The 15525-nt window shown below is 38.1% G+C and overlaps 1 protein-coding gene across 1 annotated transcript in view; it reads right to left on the reverse strand.

The window, feature by feature from the left end:
• Positions 1-801: 801 nt before the first annotated feature.
• LOC145156548 (uncharacterized) overlaps positions 802-15525 on the reverse strand; it is a 34090-nt gene continuing 19366 nt past the window's right edge. Inside the window, exon 6 of the transcript XR_013736779.1 lies at positions 802-878. The gene's annotated coding sequence lies outside the window, so the exon portion shown is untranslated. The remainder of the gene's footprint in view (positions 879-15525) is intronic.

Here is a 15525-nt window from a genome sequence, read left to right on the forward strand (position 1 = left end):
TGATTATGATGACATGCTGAGCGACGATGATTACGATGATTAGGTGTTACGTACTATTCTACTATGTTTCGATTATGATTTTTTATGTTTTAATTTAGTATGTATTTTTTAATTAATGAAGTAATTTCAATTTATTAATTTTGTATAATTGTATTTTATTAAATTACATTTCATTCAATTAAAAAAAGAAAAATAAAGTATTGTAACGTATAGTATGACACCCACCAGTTTTTTATGATGAGGAGAAAATGATGTGGCGATGAGGTGACAAACCAATAGTGTGATAAGGAGTGATATCACACTTACTGATTTTATCTTCAACACAAATATACATATATGAACATTTCAAATATATATATGTTAAGAAAAATATATTTTATAATAAGAATTCTTGCATATGTACATTTTAGAGGTGCACAAACTTTTTTTTTGAAAAAAATTTATGGCAAAAAAGTTCTCATGTTCTCACGAATATATATATATATATATATATATATATATATATATATATATATATATATATATATATATATAGGGCTAATGGCATAAAAGCCCTCAAATTTGCATAAAATTGACGGATTTGCCCAAAGTTCAAATTTATGTCTGTTTTTGCTTCAAACTTGCATTTAATGTGTCGTTTTTGCCTATTAACCGGTTTCTCTTTAATCAACTGGTTACCACTTTGTAACGACCCAAAAATCAAGGGTAAAAATTTCATTTTTAATATAGCTAAAACATTGATACCATTTATTTCAAACATTTCAAATCATCATTAAGTTAAACATTTATCAGAGTTCATCCCAAAATCATTAATTGCGGAAATTATAGGTGTGTGCACTGCGATCAATCCGAGCTCTTCATTTCCAAATCGATGATACCTGAAACCAAAACTGTAAACTGTAAGCACAAAGCTTAGTGAGTCCCCCAGAGCATACCCCACACACAATCCACATAATACATACCATATTAGCTATATAGCTACATATATCACATAAGCCATATCAATCGCATAAGTCATGCATACAAACATATAGGGATGCCCTGGAAACCCTCCAGGGTCTTACTACGGGTGCCATGGGAACCCCCAGATGGTCTTAGCCCACTGTCATACCAACCATACATATAAGGATGTCCTGGAAACCCTCCAGGGTCTTACTCCGGGTGCCATGGGAACCACCACATGGTCTTAGCCCAGTTTCATACCAACCATACATATAAGGATGCCCTGGAAACCCTCCAAGGTCTTACTCCGGGTGCCATGGGAACCCCCACATGGTCTTAGCCGAATGCCATGGAAACCCTCACATGGTCTTGACTAAGGATGTCATGGAAACCCTCCAAGGTCTTACACCCTAGTGCCTTGGGAACCCCCCGAGGTCTTCCATGCAAGCATCACAAAGACAACTAGCATATCACATACCACATAATCAACTAGCATACCACATAACACGAAATCAACTAGCATACCACATAACACGAAATCAACTAGCATATCACATAACGCATAATGGGCCGGCCTTGGTGCCTTAGACCCATTGGTAAGGTAAGGAGACTCACCTCGCACTGCAGAAGCTTCCCGCATGAATTCCTTAGGTGCTGCCCTGCCAGCTTCCCGAGCTGTCACTACCAATCAATATACCTAATTAGCAATTGGGTCCCATACCATAATCCTTAATCCATGCATGGGGTAAAATGACCATTTTACCCCTGGCCCAATATGATCCAAAACTAAGGCCCAAACCCAAAACAAAATCCCAACACTAGGTAGGCTTTCCAAGCCCACAAGTGGCCCACTAATGGCCCAATTTGCTCAATTGGGCCCAATCCCTCTAATGGGCCTTACCCTAAGCCCAACCATATTCTTGGCCTAAATTATCTGACTTATGATGGCTCACTAAGGACCAAAGACCCAAAGCATGGCCCAAACCGAGGCCCAATATCACAAGGCTCAACTGACATAGTACACGGGGCGTACATCCACGTACACTAAGAGTACTGAATAAGTGGTGTGTATGCTGGGCGTACCTTCACGTACGCTCAACGTAAACCCCTTGTTAAGTCCATTTCTCATTAAGTGCTTAATACTTCACTTCAGAAGCTACAATCACAGATCCTGGTCCTTTTCCACGTCTTAATCCATAAAGTCACTGACTTGGTGACTTTACCCGACCCAAACAACCCCAAACTCCAAAAATGATGTTCTACTTTCATGAAAAGGGCTAGATCTCTTGCATGAACCCATTAAGACATTCAAGATGGAGACTTTATTGCTTATGGGACCCTTTTAGCACTGAGGGTGGCAACCTTAAGCTCACGAATGAGATTTCACCATAAAGGTCCATTCTTGGGACCAAAATGACTCCAAAACCAAACTACACTAGATCTAAGCATTCTTAGGTAAAGTTATGAACTTTATACCTCCAAAGAGTCCCAAAGGATGATGCTATCCCAGATCTATGAGCTCCAACTTCCCAAGTTCTTCCTTGCCAAGTTCTTCTTTTCCTCTTTCAAGCTTACACCACCAAAATGAGCTTCTTAAGGTTAAAACCACACAAGAATAAGGAGATGAGGCATTCTAGGGTATCTATGAGGTTGGGGAACAGATAAGGAGGCTAGGGTTTGAGCCATTAAGTTCTTTATATAGTGGTTGGCCCTTAAATTAGGGTATCTGGACACTGGACGTACGCTGGGCATACATCCTGTATGCTGGGCGTACGCCAAAAACACCCACGACCATTTCCTTTTATACGCTGAGCGTACCCACGCGCCTTCCACTTTGCATGCATGGTCCTTCCTTGTTATTTATTTCCATTAGGGGCCATTTTCGCCAATAACTTCAAAGAGTCATAAATCCTTCATTCTAAGTCCGTTTCCGACGAACTTTATATCTACGAAAAGATGGCGGGAAGCCCTACGCTCCCATCGACACCTCCAAGTCCGAAACCTTCCGGATGAAACCCGGGACCCATAAAAGACCGAATCGTCACTACCCTTTGGTTTCCGAGACCCCAACCGAGTACTTTTCAAACAGGGTGTTACACACTTACATAGCTGGAAGGCTCGTTAACGTCGTTTGGGAGAAAGCTCCAAGTCTGTTACGTACGCTAAACTGTCACATCCTTATTCTCCCTCTATATCCCGATCACTTTTCACCTTTTCCCATTTCGTCGACTGAAATTCTGTATACACAGAGAAAAAAAAGGGTTTTCTTTGGAGACGATTAGGGTAAAAGTGTTCTTCGAAAGGTAAGGTTTTTACAAGTCATGATCTTGTTATGTTTATATTAAACATTTCTTGAAATGGGTTCCTAAACTTAGTCTGTTTATGCGGGAGGGTGTAATGGCTTCATCAGAAGAAGGGTACGCTGACCCCTTTGCTAACAATGGCTTGATCTGCTCTATATGATACATTTCCAGTTCTTGACCTAGTTCTTCATCCACCAATTTGAAAAGACCACAGTTGCCTCCTTCCACCTATAACAAAAAAAAATTAGGGTTCTATTATATACATTCCTCTTTGGAAAATTAGAGCAGACAAATTTTTTTAGGAGAAATTAGTACAAAAATAAAGAGGTTTTTACCTGATAATTAGGGCAGCCCCAAAATTTTCGTCCTGGATTAACAGGTGTTCATGAGACTGATACACCACAAACATCACCACAGTCTCATCTTATTACCTTCTTGTTCCTCATTCTTATACCACCATTAAAGCTTGATCTTGAAGAAAAAATTGTCATTTTTTTGTTGGAGTCTGATTCAATTCTGTGCAGCTCTGCGACTAACTGTGGGGGTTGAAGGGATCAAATGCAGATGGAGATGGCTGTGAATCGGTTTTTAAAGGATAAATGTCACGTATCTTCCAGCCAAGCAAGTGGTAACCGGTTGATTAAAGGGAAACCGGTTAATAGGCAAAAACGACACATTAAATGCAAGTTTGAGGCAAAAACGGACATAAATTTGAACTTTGGGCAAATCCGTCAATTTTATGCAAATTTGAAGGTTTTTATGCCATTAGCCCTATATATATATATATATATATATATATATATATATATATATATATATATATATATATATATATATATATATATATATATATATATATGAATGTTGAGCAAAATCGCTTGCAGGTAGCTCGGCGGTCGATAGACGATAAACGATTAATCGGACTAGGAGGTGATTAATCGGGGACCCTAAATTATTAATAATATTATTTAAAAAATTAATATATCCTAAAAAGTATGTATTTGAAAATTTAAAATTTTAAAAATTTAAAAATTTTAGTATAATATTTGAAAATTTGAAAACTTAAAAATTTTAAAATTTAAAATTTTGATGTAATATTTGAAAATTGAAAAAAAAAATGATTTTTTTAAATATTTCCCACCTATGACCGCCAAACCTGAGTTAACCGATTTTGACCAATTTCCGCCAAGCACCCTAATCGTAATCGGTTCAAGGCCGCCAAACGATTAATCGGCCGCCAAGGCCGATTTCTGCAACACTAATATATATATATATATATATATATATATATATATATATATATATATATATATATATATATATATATATATATATATATATATATATTGGATTGTATAAATGGTATTTGTAGTTATTTCATTTTGTTTGGATTATGTCCAAAAAATAATATTTTTTGCAAAAAAATTTGGATTGATGATTCTTTTGAGTTTGTTTGTTTGTGATTTTGGTCCCTCGAAAAATTAAAAAGACTAAAATGTCATTATCATATATTTATTTATGTTTTTTCTATTTAATTTAAAGTTTTATTAATAAAAGATTTGGATCACAGCTCTCTCTCTCTCTCTCTCTCTCTCTCTCTCTCTCTCTTACACACAGACACACATATACTGTAGACACACACACACACACACACACACACATATATATATATATATATATATATATATATATATATATATATATATATATATATATATATATATATATATATATATATATATATTGATGATGTACCCCATAGCGGTTCGAAATGGTAGAACTAAACATGACGGTATCTCGTCTAGTGAGGCGGATGTTGGCTCGAGCATATGAACAAAGGAATAGCTAAACGACACTGCCCAACTGAGCCTACGAGTCAGCAGAAAGAAGCACCGATGCGAGACCTTAGCAAGACAGACAGAAGGATCAAGTATCCTCGACAACAAGCCCGCATCATTCAGTGAAAAGTCTCTTGCTCCCCACGTAGGGCTATGAGCTGTTATACAAAGGGAGATGTCAGTACGGTTGTGCACGGGATACTACCGTTTATTCCCTCTACTCCATACAGGGCAGAGGAAGTGTGAGAAGGAGACTGATGGACCAATAGTAGCCTGGTATATTAAATGTCATTATTATGGTCCCCTCCTCCTAAAAACCTAACTATATAAGGGACTCGGAAGCACCTAATGAGGTATGATGCATTTTATACTCTATGTATCCCATACTCCACTAAGTCTCTCACCTAGATAGCTGACTAGATCATCGGAGCGTCCTATCAGGATCTCCTCCTGAAGAACTTCTAACGTAGTGTTTGATTGTGTCTACAAGTTTTATCCTGAGATTCCTCATCTAGCCGGAGTCTCACCTGCGGAATGACGTAGTAAAATTGGCGTCATCCGTTGTGTGACAAATCGAAAAAAATCACACAGAAAGTTTATGATGTTCGCGGAAGACGAGATAGAGGTAGTAGAGGAATGAGAAGAATGACGTGGGGTCAATAGAAGCTCGATCCGTCCCATGCAGCCGTGAGAACAAGACACTGTCGTCTCACCTACAACGCTGTCAAGTCCAGAAACCATTACGACGATGTTAACGAGGCTACCAAGCATAGTCTGGGGATCGGAGCTGACAGTAGCAACAACGCCATCGCTCTTCATCCCTCTATCGAGATCACAAACTCTTGCCCACAACACAACTAGCATCATGACGAATGTTAGCATTATTGTAACAGGGGGTATGTTTCTAAACACTCACATTAATACCCACTTACCACCATTCATGAACACAATACCACCAATATCCAACGTTCAAAACACACCGTTGCATACACAGACCACAAACCCATTCATAACACTAGTTTCCAAAAACACATACGGAAGTACATACATGCCACTGTATAACACTACCACTAGCGTAATGCAGGTGCCTCCCCAAACCTCATATACCCCTTTTCAAACCTCATACATTCATTTCCAAATTTTGTATGCACACTCACAATCCAAAAATGCATCACAATTTGCAATGGGGCGAAGTGTTCTATCACCATTCACAGCAGACATCTTGAACTAAGCTATTCTAAACACATCTAAGTTGCCCACGTTGAAAACCTACAATGGCACGACAGAACCAGATATCCATATAAAAACATATGAATGAACCATGATGTCCCTCAAGCTAGACGAAATATTCTGGTGCACTAATTTCCCCACTATGTTAGATGGGAACACGGGAACATGGTTCAAAACGCTAGCAACAGGAAGTATTAGTAATTTTGCACAATTAACATATGACTTCCTCACTAACTTCATTTAATTGCGGCGATAGAAAGGGGATACACACACCATAACTGGATGTAAGAAAAAGGAAGGATAAATAGTAAATGAATACTTTGAAAGGTTCACCAAAGCAACCCTCAACACCCCCGAGCAAGGAGAAGAAATGGTCACCGGCGCATTCACAAAGGACTTGCTCCTGGGTGAATTGTCAGGCTAGTTTTTGGGAAGAACTCCTCAGACTAGGTACGAGCTGAAAGAAAGAGTCGAAAAATACATACAATGGGAAGAAGGTACAACAGTATAACAAGCATACTTCGACGCCTTGAACGCTACTAAACACCAACAAACTGAAAAACAGAATAATTACAGCCTTAAAAGGAAGACAAGGCAACTTTACCAGAAATCCAGACAGTCAAGAAAATACAAGTCATATCACCGAGACGACATAAGGATAAGGCGCCCAGATGTATATACAGTGGCTGACAAGCGACAGGAAAAGAATAACAGGAAGAAAACAAAATATTGTGAATTCCATCAAACTGCCCAACACGACGTAGGTGACTGTACCTCATTACGAATGGAAATGGATGAGAAGAATCTAAAAGGGGACCTGAGGGAAGTGGCATGGACTCTCAGGCTCGAATGGCAAGAAAAAAGATGTTGGAGCATGGAAATTCTCCATAAATTATGAGTGATAGTTAGGTTATCATATTCACTTTTATTGTTTTGTAAGGTACCTCTCTCTATAAATAGAGAGGGAGTGGTCATTTGTAAGTGTGCACCAAAAATGCAGTCCTTTAGTTAGAGAGAGTATGGTAGGATCTCTCCCACCAAGTTTTCTTCTCTTTCATGTTGTAACTCTTTCTTTCTAGTAAAATATTGAATTACTCATCTCTTTATGTTCTTCATATTTTTGTTATCGTTAAATCGTCAAGATCTTATTATTCTGCACAAGTCGATCATCAAAATGAGATCCTACAATTGCTATCAGAGTTGTACCTTGAAGATCTAAGCGGTTATTTCAAGGGAACGACTCCCACTCGACTACTTTCATCTTGTGATTTTTCGATATTCATATAAAAAAATTTGGGTTCACAACTAGAAATTTTTATGACGAGTTTTCTGATTTTTAAGTGTTGATTCAAGCTTTTTCAAGCTTTCAAGACTAAATGTTGTTGCTGTCTCATTCATGTTTCTGCAGAAATCCGGGTTTTCAAAGTTTTCTATCTTGCTGTTGAAGAAAAAGAAGAAGGAAGATGATATTTATGGTCTAAAACATTTGAAGATTTTGCTCCAGTCATTTTTATGTTGTGGAATGAAGACACAATATCTTGGGTTTTTATGGAAAAGATGGTTTTTGAGGAAGATATCAAATAGATTTTCGATTTCATACAACTTGGAGATTTGTATCTTGCAAAATATTGGAGAAGACCTCTTTTTGAAGATGTTATCAACATATCTTTTTAGTTCATATCACCAGGATAGTATATATCATCAAGGTATGAAGCTCTTTGTTCTTTATTTTAAAGCTGATAGATCTTTGTTAAAGTGTCTTGGATGATACGAAGTTGTTTTGAGAAAACATATGTCATTTACTCCACCATTAATTCCTACCCATGCCTCCTAACAATCCTTGTGACTTTACCCATCAACCCACCTTTTTGTCCCCCATGCCTTGTACTGTACACACATATCTTTTCTTTAAACCATGCCTTGTCCCTTACTTTTTATCTTTCTTTTTCCTACTTTTTGCCACTTTTTTTCCCTTTCCCAACACCCCATCTTATCCCCATATGCTTTAGAAAAAAATTTCCATTGATAATCACGAAGTTGTAGCCTTTTCGGTATCAAAATTTCATGAAAAACGTCATTTTTTCATCATCATCCCTCTCGTCATCACCGCAACTCAAAACCAGACCGAGGACCTGACCTCACCAAAGAGTTATATGCCATACCGAGGAGTTAAGGCTATACCACAATTCTACTGGAGGTCCTCGCATGCGTAGCCTCTACGGTTCCTCTCACTCTGAGATACCGAAGACTGCTACCGCAACCGGCTACATTTCTTGCCCATCCTCGCATACCGCAGACTAACCTTCCATGTTCTATCTTGGCTTAGCGAAGGCTAAAGCGTATACCATAGACCCTCTAAAGTCACCGAAGACTTCGGTCCTCGTAATTAACCTCCTGATTCTTCATCACCTACTCCTCGCTACCCCTTCTTCACAACCTACCCGCCTCACTCCTCACTACAGACCATCCCTTCCCACCGTAGACCTCTCTCTTTGGTAACCTTCAACTTTCACCACAAACCCTTGCATCTCAGGCCTCCTCAGCCCTGCCCACTCTTTGCCCCTCCTCTCACTTTCTAAACCTTGCATTCTCATACCGCAACCTCCTTTTAGCCTATATTTCTTTATTATTTTCTTTTTAACACTCATTTAATCTTTTTTTATTTTATCATCATTTTTTTTTGTTTTCCTTTTTTTCTTTCGCAAAACCCCAACATATACCATTTTTTACACAAATTTTTTTATCAATTATTTCTTTTATTTTAAACCAATTATTTTTATTAACACCAATTTTGCCCAACCATAACCCATGTTCGAAAGCACTTTTGCGAAGACTAATTTTTACTTGACTCAATTTATTGTCTTCGCGAAAGAGATTATTATTGGATATTTATTCAAGCTTTGATCGTCATGATGGATTACTTCTTGCTGATTATATTAGAAGAATTTTATTATTCTTCACATGAGGATTGCCCTTTAATCAAGGTCCGTCGACCAACATTCCTTGGATTAGTGTCTTAGGATCAGTTATCCTCCATACTGCAGTCAGACATCATATTATATTTCTTTGCAAGGCTTGCACCACAGTTGCGTCTAATCAACAAAGTTGCTTCGCAACCTTCTCTCTATGAAGACTTCTTATGACTTGTCCCTCTTGATCTTCGGTTGACGAACCATGTGTCTTGAGCAAGCGGACTTTATTTATTGAAGACCGCTTCAAGAGTTCCGGAACCATATTTTGGGTACATCAACATTTTTCAGCAGAGTAGAGATTTTTCAAGCAGAGTTCTTATTGTTACTACGGTACTTGTTCATACAGTTTTTGCGATAGAATCAACAAGCTATAGATGATCGACGAGTATTTATTTTACTCTCATTCTCGTGTTTATCGAGACCCTTCATACATCTAGGGAGAGCATGTGAAGCTCTTGGTATCCGACACTCTCCATCCATATTTATTTATTTATTTTTGATATATGGGCATTGGTTATCAAAAATAGGGAGAGAATATTATGTTATCATCCGGATTAGATTTTATGATTGTTTTAGATTGGATTTTTGAGACTTCTGAATACGATGATTTATTTAGTGATACGACGTGACACTACTTTTTGTTCATCATGACCAAATTTTTGGCTTCACTAGATGTTTCCTGGATCCAGATTATTTATTATTCAGACTTTACTTCAGGATGTCTCATATTTTTAGCAGATTATTCTTTTGAAGAATTTTGGGTGTATTATGATTCGAGAACTAGAGATGTTTCAGACTTTTGAAGCCGAAGTGTGACTTGATTACACGACATTCAGTTCAGAAGTTATTGTGGTACACTTTTGAAGTTGATCATCTTTGTTCAGTGATTACATCTGTAGACTGGAATCTCACTCTTCAATATCAGAGATGCTTGACTTTGTTGCTTAGAAGACTTTGACTACAAAGATTTCATCAACCAGTTTCAGACATCACATGCACTTTAGAGTTCCAGAGACATTTCAACATTTGTTTTTGATTATGTATCATTTTATTACCGCACTTGCTAGTTGGTTACTATGTATTTTAGCCTTTTATCACTGTATTTGTATCCCTCATCATTTGTGAGCATTTAGGGAGAGATTATTGGAGCATGGAAATGTTCCACAAATTATGAGTGATAGTTAGGTTACTATATTTCCTTTTATTGTTGTAAGGTACCTGTCTCTATAAATAGAGAGTGAGTGGTCATTTGTAAGTGTGCACTAAAAATGGAGTCCTCTAGTTAGAGAGAGTATGGTGGGATCTCTACCACCAAGTGTTATTCATTTTCATGTTGTAAATCTTTCTTTCTAGTAAAATATCAAATTACTCATATCATTGTGTTCTTCATATTTTTGTTATCACTAAATCGTCAAGATCTTATTATGCCGCACAAGTCGATCGTCAAAATGGGATCCTGCAAAATAATGCGCGACGGCAACAGACAAATGGTAAGCAACCCAAAGAGAAAACCCTATAAATCTTGACCATCAGGGCACACCAACAAAGAAGCACAAATGGTCGTGACATAGAAGATCTAATCAGAAACATGATGAACTTAAGCTTCTAGGGAAAAACTGGTGAATCTGTTGAGGAAGTACAAACATGTATTTGCATGGACACCGGAAAATATGGTAGGGATAGACAGAAAGGTAATTGAACACATGCTTAACTTATAGCCATGAGCAAGCCCGATAAAATAGAAAAAGCAAGGCTAGGCAGGCGAGAGGAACACATCAGTTAACCTGTAAATAGTAAAGCTGGTCGACGCAAACATACTACACAAATCATTCTTCCTCGTATGGATATCCAATGCAGTTATGGTTAGAAAAGGTAACGGAAGTTGGCAGATGTGTCTAGATTATTCAGACTTGAATAAATCCTGTCTCAAGGACGCATACCCACTTCTGGAGATAGATCAAAAAGTGGAATCATTGCAAGGGTTCAAATGGAAATGTTTTCTCGACGCATACAAAGCCTACCACCAAGTGTTGATGAGTAAAGAAGACGAGGAAAAGACGACGTTTTACACTGATCACAACACATTTTGCTACATCAAAATGCATTTCAGGCTAAAAATGTTGGATCCACCTTCCAACAACTTGTCGACAAAGTATTTAAAGACCAGATTGGCAGAAGTGTAGAGGTGTACGTTGATGACATGGTCATCAAAATTCAAAATGACCAAAGGTTACTGCAAGACATTAAGGAAACCCTCTAAACCCTAGAGAAGGCAAATATGAAATTAAACCCGAAAAAATGCACATTCGGAGTACAAGAGGGAAAGTTCTTAGGATACTACATAACAAGGGAGGGAATCCTACCAAATCCAGAAATGGTCGCTGACCTGTTGGATACGATAGAGCCATGGAGCTTAAAAGATATGCATGACCTAAATGAAAAAGTAACGGCTCTAGGGCGGTTCATAGCACAGTCGACGGATAAAGCGATGTCGCTATTCTAGACATTGAAAGGATGCATCGACAAGTGTAACTTTAGCTGGACTCGCGAGGCTGAACATGCTCTCCATGAATAGAAAAAAGCTCTCTGGAAAGTCCCGAAATTGGCAAGCCCCATTCCAGGAGAAATTTTGTCAATGTACCTATCTGCAACAATGGACGCAATCTTAGCAGTGCTAACGGTGGAAAGACAGAGCAAACAAATTCTCATATACTTTGTCAGGAAAGCACTGCAAGGGAAAGAATTAAATTAACCCATGATCGAAAAACTTGTACTGGCATTAGTTTACACCGCCAGACGATTGCGTCAATACTTCCAAGCTCATCAAATTGAAGTCCACACCACTCAGCCTCTCAAAAGCATTTTTGCTAAAACCAAAGAAATCGGGAAGGTTAATAAAGTGGGTCGTCGAGTTTGGAAAACACGAAATAGAATACCACCCGAGAACAAATATAAAAGGACAGGCCTTGACAGACCTCCTAACAAAGGTTCCAGACAATGAGTGTAACATGACCACCATGCAGCAAGATGGCGGATCATAGGTCGTGGAAAATAATTCAAAATGGACGTTATACACCGATGGTGCAACCAACAGGGAAGGATCAGGAGTGGGCCTCATACTTACTGACCCATAAGGAAATAAGGTAACATACGCGTTACAGTTCGACTTTGAAACAACAAACAACGAGGCTGAGTACGAAGAGTTGCCATCCATATTAAAATTGGCACACAGAGTAGGAGCAAAAAATTTGAAATTCAGGAATGACTCAATGTTTGTTACGAACCAAATAAATAGAGTATACGATAACAAGAATCCTAGAAGAAAGAAATATATGAAAACAGTAAACAAGATGATGGTATCTTTCGACATTTTGAAGATAGAGCAAGTTAAAAGAAGCGAGAACAAGCGAGCAGATGCACTTAGCAAATTGGAAGATACAACATACAACCACTTATCCAATGAAGTGTTGGTTTAAATACTAAAAATCAGAAGCACAGAAAACAAAGGTTGGATGACTCCCTTATATGATTTCCTACTGCACAGCTTGCTGCCGAATGATCCAAACAAAGCACGTAAAGTAAAATTCAAAGCTCCCCAGTTTATCATAAAAAAATGAGATGTTATACAAAAGAGGATATCTAATACCATGGTTACGTTGTGTAACAGAACTAGAGGGAGTTGATATCATAAAAGAAGCACATAAAGGAAAAGAAGGGGCATATAAATGGCAAGGGCCCTAACCGGTAAAGTATTATGCATGTACTTTTACTGGCCAACCATGCACAAAGAAGCAATTAAAATAATGAGGAAATGCATAGAATGTCATACTTTCTCTCCAATGCAACGGTTTCCATCCACACAACTCACAAGTAGTTTTAGCCCATGATCGTTCCATCAGTGGGGTATCGAAATTATAGGACCATTCCTAGAATCCCCAGTAAGGATCAAGTTTCTAGTGGTTGCTGTCGACTATTTTACAAAGTGGATCGAGGTGGAGCCCGTTGCGAACATCACAGGGAGAGCCATGATTAAGTTCATGTGGAAAAATATCTTGACATGCTTCGGAACCCCTAAAACCTTGATCAGCAACAATGGTTTATAATTTGCTGAGAATCCATTTCAAGGATGGTGTCAAGACAAACACATAGAGCATCGCTTTACCTTAGTAACCCATCCACAGGCGAATAGATATACAGAAGTGTCCAACAAGATGCAAGTGAATGGGATCAAGAAATGCTTGGTAAAATCCAAGGGTAACTGGGTCAAGGAGATCCTCAGTGTCCTATGGTCCTATAAAACGATGCCATGGACCAATACAAAAGAGACACCTTTCAGCCTTGTTTTTGAAACAGATGCAGTGTTACCTCCAGAGCTACTCACGGGATCAATACACACAATAGGGTTTAGCCAAGAAGCATCAGATAAAGACCTGCACCACAATTTGGACCTAATTGATGAAAAGCAAGAGAAACCCCAACTAAACCAGGCAGCATATATGTCTCATGTGGAAAAATACTATAACAAATGTATGCAAGGACGAGACATGAAAGTTGGATACTTGGTGCTACGGGCAAACGAAGTCAGTTACAGTGAACCAAGGGGAAAGTTAGGTCCAACATGGTAAGACCTATACGGGATAACCACCGTACACTATAACAGATTCTACTAAATGGAAACAATGGAGGGACGAGCCATACCAAGAACTTGGCACATCCAGCACTTGAGAAAGTTTTTTGTATAAAAGAAATAAGGGGGAGGAGAAGAGATGAGAAGAAGACAAAAACCCAGTAGTGTCGTTTTTTCCTTTGTAATAAATTGAGTAGTAATAAATAAAAAATTCCTAGGGCTAATCACCCTAGGTAATTGTTTTACTCATATTATAACTCTCTTTTATGTTACTATTTCGGTTTAAAGGATTACAACCTTTTCCAAGAAGGAGTTGCATGGTTCAAATACCCAACTCCATACAATAGTAGATAGCTTGGTCCTACTTTGGTTTAAAGGATTGAAACCTTTGCCAAGAAGGAGTTGCATGGTTAAAATACCCAACTCCAGATAACAGCAAGCCGTCTTGTCTTGCTTTGGATAAAAGGATTACAATCATTTCTACGAAAGAGTTTCATGGTTCAAATACCTAACTCCGTATAATAGCAAGCGACTTAGTCTTTATTTGGCTCAAAGGATACAACCTTTACCAAGAAAGATTGCATGGTTCAAATACCCAACTCTGTATAACAGCAAGCAGTCTAGTCTTGTTTTGGTTCAATGGATTACAACCTTTGCCAAGAAAGAGTTGCACGGTTCAAATACCCAAATCCGTATAACAACAAACAATCTAGTCTTGCTTTGGCTCAAAGGTTTACAACCTTTTCCTAGAAAGAGTTGCATGGTTCAAATACACAGCTCCACATAAGGGCAAGTAGTATAGCCTTGCTCTAACTCAAAAGAATCGTAAACGTTTTACCAAAGGTGCTGTGACATCCCCATTTTCACGGCCAGAAAAGACCGATTTTGTTTATAAAAATCAGAGTACCCTTTTTAATAAAAATGTTGCGGAATTTGTTCCCAGAAAAACATGATAAATACGTTATCAAAGCATTTTCGAAGAAATGTATTTTATTCATTTTAAAAAATTGGGATGTCATCGTCAATACAGAAACATAAGCATAAACAGAACTTATATTCATTTTCACTAGTAATCTATATCTCTTTAATCTCTCAGTGTAATGTAACTTCATATCGACACTTGTGATACAAATAAGCTTGAGTGGGTCAGGTTGGGAAACCTGGTGAGTACATAGGGTTTTCAACCCACAATAATATAATTATTATGTTTAATCATCAAACAATCAATCAACCCAATTACCCATCCCCATTATCTTATTTACTCTTAAGGATCCACCCTAAGATTCAACTATTCCTCGTTCATCCATTCCTAAGGATCATCCTAAGGAATCGGCACGAAATCCATCGTTTCCAGGGTTTACTCAACAGACACTAAGTCGCATAGTCGCCAGGGTTTAGGCACTAAGTCTCATAGTCGCCAGGGTTTATACAACAGGGTACATCTGGTGGACACGCAGTTCAAAACATCTGATGAACACGTAGTTCAAAACATCTGGTGAACACGTAGTTCAAAAGGTATGGTGAACACTTAGTTCAAAACATATGGTGAACACTTAGTTCAAAAATACCTAGTGACTACGTAGTTTAAAAACACCTACAAGTTACGAGCATGC

The sequence above is a fragment of the Lactuca virosa genome, chromosome 2 (assembly GCF_052849685.1).
Source record: "Lactuca virosa cultivar CGN04683 chromosome 2, Lactuca_virosa_CGN04683_v6, whole genome shotgun sequence".
Classification (NCBI taxonomy): domain Eukaryota; kingdom Viridiplantae; phylum Streptophyta; class Magnoliopsida; order Asterales; family Asteraceae; genus Lactuca; species Lactuca virosa.